We start from the raw sequence: 11689 nt of genomic DNA, 5'->3' as shown, positions 1-11689 counted from the left end.
AATATGACGCCAGCTCGGGGACACAACACAGGTTCAGGGAGGTGACGTGGACTTGGAGAGCTGATGTGGGCTTAGGAATATTTTGGTTTCGATAGATGTGGGCTTGGAGAGATGATTCAGACTTGGGGAGATGATGCGGGCTTGGGGAGATAATGTGCCTTTTGGGAGATTTTGTCTTGGGAAGATGATGCGAGCTTGGGGAGATGATTGGGCTTGGGGAGATGAGTGGGCTTAGGGAGATGACTCTGGCACGGGGTGATGAAGCGGTCTTGCACATATGGTGTGGGCTCAGGGAGATGATGCAGGCTTTGGGAGAAGACGTGGGCTTGGGAGCTCATGCGGGCTTGGTGGGATGATTTGTGCTTGGGGACATGATGCGGCCTTAGTGTGGTGAGGTCGGCTTGGGTACATGTGGCCTGGAAACATGATGTGGGCTCGGGGATTCGGTGCGGGCTTGGGGAGATGATGTGGGCTTGGGGAGATGGTTGGGCTTAGGGAGATGATGCGGGCTTCGGGAGATTATTGGGTTCGGGGAGTCGATGCGGGCTTGGAGAGGTGATGCGGGCTTGGGGAGACTATGTGGCCTCGGGGAGACGATGTGAGCTCGGGTAGATCATGTTGGCTTGGGGAGATGATGTGGGTCTGTGTAAATGATGCGGACTTGCAGATATTACGCTGGCTTGGCGACATGACAAAGGCTCGGCTGGATGATGCAGGCTTGGGAAATGATGCGGGTTTGGGGAGATGATTGGGCTTGGGGAGATGATTAGGCTTGGGGAGATGATGCAGGCTTGGGATATGATGCGGGCTTGCGGAGATGATTAGCTTCGGTTGATGATGTGGGCTAGGGAGATGATTGGGCGTTGGGAGATGATGCGGGCTTGAGGATATGTGGTCTTGGGAACATCACACAGGCTCGGGAGATGACGTGGGCTCGCAGACATTATCGGGCTTGTGGACATGATGTGGGCTCATTGTCACGATACGACCTCTGGAATATGACGCCAGCTCGGTGACACAACACAGGTTCAGGGAGGTGACGTGGACTTGGAGAGCTGATGTGGGCTTAGGAATATTTTGGTTTCGATAGTTGTGGGCTTGGAGAGATGATTCAGACTTGGGGAGATGATGCGGGCTTGGGGAGATGAAGTGGTCTTGCAGATATGCTGTTTGGTCAGGGAGATGATGCAGGCTTTGGGAGAAAACGTGGGCTTGGGAGCTCATGTGGGCTTGGGGGGATGATTTGTGCTTGGGGACATGATGCGACCTTAGTGTGGTTAGGTCGGCTTGGGGACATGTGGCCTGGAAACATGATGCGGGCTCGGGGATTCGGTGCGGGCTTGGGGAGATGATGCGGGCTTGGGGTGATGATTGGGCTTGGGGAGATGATTAGGCTTGCGGAGATGATGCAGGCTTGGGATATGATGCGCGCTTGGGGAGATAATGTGCCTTTTGGGAGATTTTGTCTTGGGGAGATGTTGCGAGCTTGGGGAGATGGTTGGGCTTGGGGAGATGAGTCGGCTTAGGGAGATGACTCTGGCATGGGGTGATGAAGCAGTCTTGCAGATATGCTGTGGGCTCAGGGAGATGATGCAGGCTTTGGGAGATGACGTGGGCTTGGGAGATCATGCGGGCTTGGGGAGATGATTTGTGTTTGGGACATGATGCGGGCTTAGGGTGGTGAGGTCGGCTTGGGGACATGTGGGCCTGGAAACATGATGTGGGCATGGGGAGTCGTTGCGGGCTTGGGGATATGATGTGGTCTTTGTGAGACTAATTGGGCTTGGGGAGACTATGTTGGTTTGGGTAGATGTTTGCTTGGGGAGATAAAGCGGCTCCGGGAGATGACACGGGCATGCGTAAATGATGCAGACTCGCAGATAGTACGCCGATGTAGGATCATGATGCGGGCTCGGCTAGAAAATGCGGGCTTGGGTAATGATGCAGGCTCGGGGAAATGATGTGCGTTTTCGGAGTTGTGAGCTTGGGGAGATGATTGGGCTTAGGGAGATGATGGGGGCTTGGGGAGATGATTGGGCCTAGTTAGATGATGTTGGCTTGGGAAGATGACACGTCTTCGGGATATGTGTGTTTGGAGACATGATGTGGGATGTGAATAGCAGGGAAATACTGTGAACTGTTTTATTAAAAATAAAATACTGATCAATAAATTATCACTAAGTATAGATTATGGCATGCCTGTCACTATGTTCTAAATCTCCTTGTACTGAAATCAGATACCACATAGAGCAGAGCGTTACTTTTTATCTCACATAGGAGAATGACACCCAAACCACGGTTTCTGAACTGGCTATACTTTTTCCTCCTTACCATCAGTGAAAATGGTAAAGTAACGTGTCCATTCGTGTATCAATGGAGTCAGATCATTGCCAGAAACTAGAATGCCCGCCATTATAAGAAGAGTTTAGAGATAATGGAAAGTTCATCAATTCCTATGGAAAATATGAACAGCCTCTCCTTGGATGAGGCCATTGTGAATGTCACTATGTCACTGTTGCAGGCAAATGGATTTGAATTCACAATATTGCTTTATCCAATGGACCAGAAATGAAACCCCCAGAAAATATAGTTACATATATAGGCTTTTAAAACTCTCTATACTTTCTGTACCTATAGTATTGGTTTTAAACTATGTAAGTATACAAATTCATACACACACGATTGAAAATGACTAAAGAAAATACTTCAGCATTCATTTTCTTATTAGCCTTTTCTGCCTCCTTTTGTTGGGAAAGATGATGGGCCAGGATTTCATCTTGTATTACTCTGGCATTCTGCTCTTGAGAAAGCTGTCTCTGAGCATCTTTTTGCTCTTCAAAAACCTGGAGACATATTTCATTAGGTTTTGGGTTTTATATGATGAAAAAAAGTCAAAAAAAAAAAAAGCTTAGAAGGGGAATCTTTTATTAAAAAATCAAAAAACTGTTTAAAAAAAAGACACAGCCTTTTTAAGCACAAGGATCTTTATTGCACATAAATAACTCAAATTCTAATTTAAATGACAGCTAAATTTATCACAGAGCAAAAACAGAGGGGGACGTATTTTCGTGAAAGAAAACTTCATTATAAAGCATTTAACCAGTTCCATCACAGTCTCAAGGCAATTTAGCCTGTACTTTAAGCTACAAAAGCCAAAATTAACACATGGATTTGAATTAAGACTATTACTTTGTTGAATGGACCAAAACCATCAATCATTATGTTAATAATTAAGCTCAAGCTACCTTCCATTCCTTCAATTACGATGGGGATTGTCCTGCTCTGGAAGCAGCTTCTATACAGAGTGACAGGTCCCTCAATGCAGCAGCAAGCAATAAACCCCCTCCTCACAGCCTCCACCTTAGCGGATGGAAAAAAAGAAGATTAGCAGATTAAAAGAAAAAAAGACTTTTGCTTTTAATTAGGGAATTTTTTTTTTATTTTGGGTGGTGCGGGTGGTAATTAGGTTTATTTATTTATTTCTTTTAGAGCAGGTACTGGGGATTGAACCCAGGACCTCACGCATGCTAAGCATGCACTCTACCACTTGAGCTGTGCCCTCCCTCTAATTAGGGAGATTTTAACAGCTTAACAAAGAAGTGAACCCAATAGGTCTACTATTCCACCCCAGCCTTGCGGTTTTCTGTCTCCTTCTCCATAGTAGGGAGGTTCCTTTTTCAGTGCCTGCAGCTTCAACCCTGCCTCCTGGAACACATGCTGTGTGTAATGTGTAAAGTTCCTGGTCTTTGTGAGCATGAAGTTAAGAGTCCCTTAAAATAAAGGATTCCATTGAATTGGTTGCAGATGGTTTGGTGTCTTTTTTCCTAATCCTCCACTTACATGATGTTCATTTGGAACTCAGGTCTTCTGTTATCAGGACGCATGGATCCTTTCTCCAGGGGTTCCCGTGTTAACACTTTATCCACATAGCCCAGTCTCATGCACACTCGAGTTGGCTTTTCTCTCTCTGTTTCGTCTTCTCCAACTTTATTCCCTTTACAGGTTTTTCTACACTATTTTCTTTACCATTTTTTGAAGTATTTTTCATCATTTCCACTCCTGTTTAATCTTTCTCAGAAGCACAAGTTCACACACACACACACACACACACACACACACACACGAGTTCCCCACACCTGTGTTTAGGTGCCATTTTACTGGCCTGTCTCTGTGTTTGACTTAACATTTTCATTATTCCACAATATCACCACATTCCAGGAGAGACAACCATTTGCCTGTGAACTTCTCATTTTGATCCACACGTCTCAGTAAAATGGTGAAGAAGAGTGGCAGACAACATGAGTGCTTTGTTTAAGATGCTGGCCATACATAAATACATTGCACCTGTTCCCAAAGACGAGCCTGTGCATCTGAGCTATGACTGGTCATTTGGTGCCACCTGCTGGACACAAAGAGTCACAGGCTGGGAAATCAGATCTGACTTCATGATTATCAGGAGCCCAGAGGTGACCTAGAACTGTGCTGAGCAAATTACTTCCTTCTGGAATGAAGCTTTATATCCCTTTAGAACAAACCTCTCCAACTCCTGATAAATATCTCTTGGCTAGATTATGATGCCCAGTTGCTTGGTCAAACACCAGTTTAGATGTTTCTGTGAACGTATATTTCAGGTGTGATTAGCATTTAAATCACTGACTTTGAATAAAGCTGATTACCCTCCATAATGTTGACGGGCCTCATCCAAACAGCTGAAGGCCTTCAGAGCAAAGACTGAGGTTCCCCAAACTGAAGGGAATTCTTTTCGTGGCTGAAGCATGGAAACCCAATCTGAGTCGCCAGACTATCGTCCCTTGGGATTCAGACTCAAGACTGCAATGTTAACTCTTACCTGAATTTCCAGGCTGCAGGCCCACCCTATGGATTTCAGCCATGATAGAAAGCTAGAAAGACAGACAGACAGACAGAGATATAGGTACTCTATTATTTTCATTTCTCCCTTGGAGAACCCTAAGTAATCATCTTGCTGTATCCCAGCGACAGGGGTATAGTTATGTTAATATTTACAGCAAAGTACATTGCAGTCATCATCTCATGATATATATAAATTAAATCATTATGCTGTACGCCTTAAACTTATAATACAGTGCTGTAGGTCAATTATACCTCAATAAAACTGGAAGAAATAAATTGCAACTTGGGAGACACAGATTTGGGTAAAACTGAGTGTTTCAAGGACGGGAGTCAGGGGCTTATAAAGGCAAAAAGCCAAGAGGTTGTCAAAAGTTGCCTGATGAAGACTGTGACTGACACTGACGTGAGCCAGTCAGGAGACACGTGTCCTTAAGGAATCACAGGTTATTTTAGGGTAGGGGCTTAGTAAGTATCTCAAGTTTCTGGCAGGTGTTCCGGATGACTTCATTAGGGCAACAAAGGCTCACAGGGCCAGATTCTGTGTGGGCTGAGATGTGCATAAGTCACACCTCCTTAGTGAGCCCTCTCGAGCAATGCAGACTCCATTTTTATTTTCCTTTCACAAAGGCAGTCTTCTGCTGCCGGGAGCAGTGACCCCACCTCAGCCTGGAGGACATTCAGGTGAGCTTCAGCTCACTGGCTAGTGCTGTAGGAATAGCGCAGTTTGCCATCGATCTATTCCCTGCAGGCGAGGCAGTGCCCACGCCAGCTGTGAATGAGCGCAGCTACCTGTGCTCAGGCTTGAGCTGGGGTGGGGGCGGGGAGCGTTCCTCCACCTTTCTAGGCTCATCTGGCTGGTCTAAGAATTAATCTGACGTGAGGCAGACTAACAGGAGGAAAATAAACAAAAATTGAAAAACACGTATACTTCCTGTGTATACCCATGGGAGACAGCCAGGGTAAACGGAGTGAACTCACCAAGAAGGCTGAAGCCCTCACCTTCAACATCACCTTCAGCTAAAGACTAAAGAGGATGCTGTAGGCAGTGGTCAGTTAGAAGTCGGTTACATGGAATGCCAGGAGAAACGAGTTCAGTTAGACAAGGGCCAGAAATGTGTCACTTTTAGACGTGGGGGTTATCACTGACTCGCTGCGTGGGGATGGAGGAAGGGGAAGACACACCAGAGTGGGTGGGGACAGACTGCTGGTGGGGAAGCAGGCAGATCCTTCAGGAAGTTTGTCGTCAGAAGTAAGACTGTCTGGCTCACGTGAGAGGGAAGAAACAGGGAGATGTTTACAGAGGGGAATTGGAAATCATCACTGAGAAGGAAGAAGATGCAAATTAACTAAATAAAAGTAGCAGGACCGCCGGGCAGTGCGTGACTTTCTTCAGCAGCACTTAGATGCCTGGGGGGACGTACGGGGGAAGAATGAGAATCAGTCTGTTGTGTAGTTGGGAGTTTTGCCAAGTAAGCACACTGAAAGGATGGAAAAGGGAATAAACGATGTAAGTAGGAGTTATTAAAATTTTAGCTCCTGGAAATTGTTGAGAAGGAGAATATTTCCTTCACTGGCTTATGTTCAGTGATTGGGAACCTGCAAATTAAATTGACTAAAGCAGATTACTGTGAGAAGAAAATTACGCATGAATACATGCAAGAGTTCACAAAGAAGTGTGATTTGAGGGGTGGCTAGAATTGGGGGCTTATATACAATTTAATAAGTGACAGGAAAAGGAGAAAGGCATTTTCTGAAAAACAAATGACTTCTTGGTGAGAGGGGAGAGAAAGGGCACTTATGGAAGAACAAGTGACATTTAGGAAAGATAGATAACGCCTTAGGAGAATGTATGGGGGAGATGGCAGGTTTGTGACAACGTCCATTTGCGTCTGGTGCTTGGAACATGTCTCTAATTTTAAGACTGTTTCCAAAAAGTAAGTAGAGAAAATGAAAAGCCTGAGGCAGATTTCGTTTCTCCATGAGTAAATATCTGTGAATCAGTGTTTAAGGTAACATACAGAAAGTCTGATGGCACTGTAACGAGTGTTGTGATCCATCAGAACATTGAAACAGCCACAGCAGATCCAAACGCTGTCTGTCTAAATCTTTAGGTCTATAGACAGTGATTAACACTGGAAAATTCAAAAAAGCTATCAATCAACACTGCTCAATATCAACGACAAGTTTGCTGCGTGGTTGGCTGTTGTTTAAACAGCTGGCATCCGGGCTCGGTTTGAGTATGTAATACTCCAAAGTGCTGGGTTTTATTCCCAAAATTTGCTGAAAAGTTAATGAGATGCAGAGAAACGTGATTTAAAATACTGCATAAATTTTAATCATGCACATATAATACAGAAGTATTTTCCTTTAATAAACACTGTCAATATCTTAACGGGAAATAACTAAAATGTTAGGCAAACAGCCCAGCAGGTAAATGTTTACTATTTATCTTGTAGATCATACACTCTTTCTTCAAAATCTCCACATATTCTTGACATGCTTTTGAAACCAGACCTTGACTTAGACTTCACTCGTCCATCGAGCCTACGAAGAGTCTGTAGGACTGGTTGAAGTTCAGTAGTAGCTGGAAAGAAAATGAAAGAATTAGATTCTTTACTTAAAATACTTCATAGGTAACTAAATGTCAGTTTACTTTTTAAGAAAAGCTGAGACTTTTCTAAGTTTTAAGACGAAAGAAAAATACCTATATACGATTACAACACAAAATACAAGATTACTACTCTAGACTTTGCCCATGGTTGCATGTTGAATTAACTGCTCTTGTGGCTAAGGATCAGAGCGCCTGGTTTTCTCATTCTTCATTCATTTACTCAGCAACCATGAGCTAAGGGACTGTGACAAGCACTGGACTCACAAGATGAAGATGACAGAGTCCACCCTGAAAGATCTTGTACCATAAACTGGAAAACTAGATGAACAGGCAATTTCGGTACAGAGACATAAATGCCATGTCAGGTATAAAGGAGGGCACAGTTGGCACACTCAAAAGGGACGTCCAGCTTTGTGTCAATACTGTCTGCTCTTTGATGGCTGTGATATGTAAGCAGATACCTGAAGGAGGAGAAGAAAGTGTGGGAGGGAGAGGCAAGAAGCAAACACAAAGAGCGGAGGCAGGAAGGGCACCCGAGGAGCTGGACGCAGTCGGACCAGCCTCTGGAGCACAGGGGCAGAGCAGGGGAGTAAAGAGATACGGCTGAAGATTTGGCAAGAGCCAGATCGATGTGGGTGTTTTTCTTCCAAGCTAAGGAAGTTGGAAGTTTTCCTGAGGGCAAAAGGTTAACCAGTGACAAAGAGAATGATAGGAAATTTAATTGTCATCCACCAGGTGACAGCTACATGAACTGTGTTTGCTTGAGTCTGGGTTTTTGGCCTCAGTCACTACCAGAAACTCGAGCTGATGACCTCCATGCTTTCTGAGAACAGGTCCGTGCGCAGGTGACAGGCCCACGGGGACAGCAGGAGAGGAAGGGCACAGCCAGAAATAGAGAACACAGACTTCTTGAGTTTTTTTTAAAGCTATGGATCATGAGGAATACACGAGGAATAAGTATATTTATCATTATGAATGAAATTAAGCTTTCACATTTTTCACTAGATATGTGTAAGAAAAACATTTAACATAGTATCTGTTATTCAAACAATAGAAAGAGGTGCCATTTACTGTTTACAGTGTAGTTCGGAAATCAACGTCTAACTTTAATTCAGAAATGTTGGCAACATACCTTCTTTCAATTCTGTAGCTATATAAATCATCGACTTCTTCTGCATCTGAAATGAGTCAAATATTATTTTTAATGTTTAAGTTAAACGAGAAACACTATTATAGGAATGACAGCTAGCTTATGAAATGTGGCCTTTAAATACTACTTTTAGAGACTTGACCTAACTTGGGGATTGCTTAAACGAAAAATAATCACATGAATGAAATAAATTGCTACTTACTTTGATTTTAGATAATAGAGAACATACATATGTAAGGCTATTTAGATTCACTTGATGAAAAGCACAATAAATACTGCCCTGTCACGTACACATAATTTTACAGGGCGATGCCCGATCTTATGAGCACAAAGAGTTTCAACAATTCATGTTTCACACTGAATGCATTACGTTGTCATTCTTAGAAAAATTACCCTTTATAAAAGTTTAGTTTTTTTTAACGTTAATGGATTTTTCCTTAAAATGAGCTTTCCATTCCTGCACTTTTAGAAAACTAAGATTTTAAGGTCTGTTCTATGCTAATGTTTTTAGTACAGAATCGTAGATACACAAAATGAAGAAAGGGGTTCTGTTATAATGTCAAGCGAAAATTCTACTGCAAACAAGTTAAATGTATTTTGCTCTCTGTAGATGACTAAAATATTTATGTCAGAAAATCTGCTTGAAGAAAAGAAAAGGAGAGGCTAGTGCCAGTTTTCAAAGTTGGTTTCTGATTCACAACTTCCTAGAGTTAGAAACAAGGAAAACAATACCTAATTCTTTAACTGTAACTTTGTTTCCATTCTAGAAACTAGGGCCAACTTTTTGAAACTTGACTTAATTAGCTACGTATTTAATTATGAAATGTGTGGGGACACTTCAGACTTCAAGTGTCCCCATCTAGAGTGTTCTTTTAAAAATCTTTCTTATAAAAGTCACCCGCTCACTAAACAGGGTCTAAAATAGTACATGAACATAATAAACACTGTGGTGATAACAGCGACACGAGAGCCCAGGCCTTTGTAAATGTTAGGTGCAAAGACAAGATTTTTGGCTACCGTTTGCCAATATTTTCAGAGCCTGTTTTCCATAACATTGTCTGACGAGAGCATTCTAGAGAGGCCTTATGCCATCAACAACGTGACAACAGTGCCAGTGAAGTGAAAAACGCCTAGCAGATGAAGGGAAAAGCCTTTACTGAAATAAATTCATATAACCATTAATAAACACTATGCAAAATGTAGATCACACTTTTACATGAGTTGAATGTGAGATTACTATCTTTTCCTCTGCAAAGCTATTTTCCTAAATAGGTACTTCTGGGACCTTTATGTTTATTTCTAGGTGAGGACCCCTATGTCCAGATGGTGGAAGTGGTCTGAAGTCCAACATTAATAAGGAGAAGGCACCTGCAGTTTTACTTAAACTTTTCCATTTAACAAAAACACAGAAAGGTGAGAAAATCATACACAGGAAGACAATGTATCAGCAAGATTTAATTCTAATGATTTTTAATTAGGAGGATTCTCTCATAACTGGCAGTTCGCAGACTATGTCCCATAGAAATGGAAGGTCCCACTGGGGACACTGCAGGATTGAGGTCAAAACTGAGGTCACAGGCTGGAAGATAATGCTGCCCTCTCTTTCTGAGATCAATTTGATAAAAACACACTTGCCAACACGTATACACACACGTTCATTTCCGAAGTGAATATATTTTCAGATTATTGATACTTTTAAGTTCAAACTTGGTATCATTCTTATTTTAAATGTTATAAAAATAAGTACAATTCCAGAAATGTAATAAAACCAAGGCATTTAACCACTCTCATTCAGTATCCTGTTGTAAATAGGTTAACGTATGAAGGAAATGACACTTGTCAGTTTGTAACTATTAAATACATGTATTTTGCTGCAGAGAAAAGAAATGAGAAAGAATTTGTTGATCAAGGAGCTAAAAAATTAAGTCCAGAGAAAAAAGTGAATGAAAGAAAAAGAACTGGAAGAAGTTGAGTGATTGTCTTTCAAAAGATAACGTGCTTCCTCATTTGTCCATTCAGACAAAATGAAATGAGGGCAGGAGGGAGTCCTCAGAGTAGAGAACTGATACCAGAAACAAGGTTACTAAACTCTGCCTCCACCTTATGAGAAGTGAGCTTAACTACTGTGATAGTTTGATTAGAATTAAAATTCTGAGTGGATGTGCCCTGCCTTGGAAGCCTACTTTTAAAAGAAACGTGACCAAGATACTGCTGAGACGCAGTGCTGTGTCATGTAAAAAGTTAAAGTCTTAGGAATATTAATCGTTTTAGCTCTGGTGCATTGGTATAATCCCATTTAGAAAAAGGGCTGCTAAACTGAATGGACATTTGAGAAATTTAAAAATTATTGAAATAAATCATTAGAAAACGTTTCAAAGTGTCAGTAATACACCAAAAGTCCAAAATCAATCAGTGTAAAATTTAGTCTTCCTATTTAAAATAGATTTGAAGGACATTTATTAACTATTGTGGCCATGCTTCATGTTAGGCACACCAATACTTAAAAACTCTTGAACATAAAAAAGTCTTTAAAACAGAGAGATTTTGCCTGTTATAATATTGTCTGGAATCAATTTTTAAGTTTTCAGTTCTCAGAAAAAATTCTATGTGCAAGAAAATCTAACAGCGATGTATCTGCTCAGGCTAATTTTAACTTTTTGTATTTTATAGTAATAAAGTTAAGTAACACAATTGAGTAAAACTGTAAAATTGCTTCTGACATGTAGGACAAAACATCCCAGAAATAAACTAGAATGTGAAATCTGAGGGTAAAAATTAGCAAAACAGATAAGGGGTCCATCTGTTACCACTACAACGATGACAAGGGAAAAGGCTATACTTCATGCAGCAGTAAGAGAGGCAATAAACCCAAGTGTTACGAACTGGAAAAAGCTTCCTTCGACAACCAGCACGACTGAAATCACAGACTTAGAACAACACTTCTGTCAAGCTAGAAAAAAATGCGGAGCAAGCTGGAACTTCACAGTAGGAACAGTCCAAAATGTTAAAACCTTGCAAATAAAGGAGAATGTTAAAGTCAATCCCAATGTCGTTTG

At 41.9% G+C, this 11689-nt stretch overlaps 1 long non-coding RNA gene across 1 annotated transcript; it reads right to left on the bottom strand.

Moving 5' to 3' along the window:
* Positions 1-7184: 7184 nt before the first annotated feature.
* Positions 7185-11682, bottom strand: LOC116657622. The gene is made up of 2 exons (XR_004312807.1): positions 8616-11682; positions 7185-7456 (listed from the first exon to the last, which is right to left on the bottom strand). It is a non-coding gene; the product is annotated as an uncharacterized LOC116657622 (long non-coding RNA).
* Between the last annotated feature and the right edge of the window lie 7 nt (positions 11683-11689).

Source organism: Camelus ferus, chromosome 18 (assembly GCF_009834535.1).
Source record: "Camelus ferus isolate YT-003-E chromosome 18, BCGSAC_Cfer_1.0, whole genome shotgun sequence".
Taxonomy (NCBI): Eukaryota; Metazoa; Chordata; class Mammalia; order Artiodactyla; family Camelidae; genus Camelus; species Camelus ferus.
This window is presented reverse-complemented; position numbering and strand designations above follow the sequence as displayed.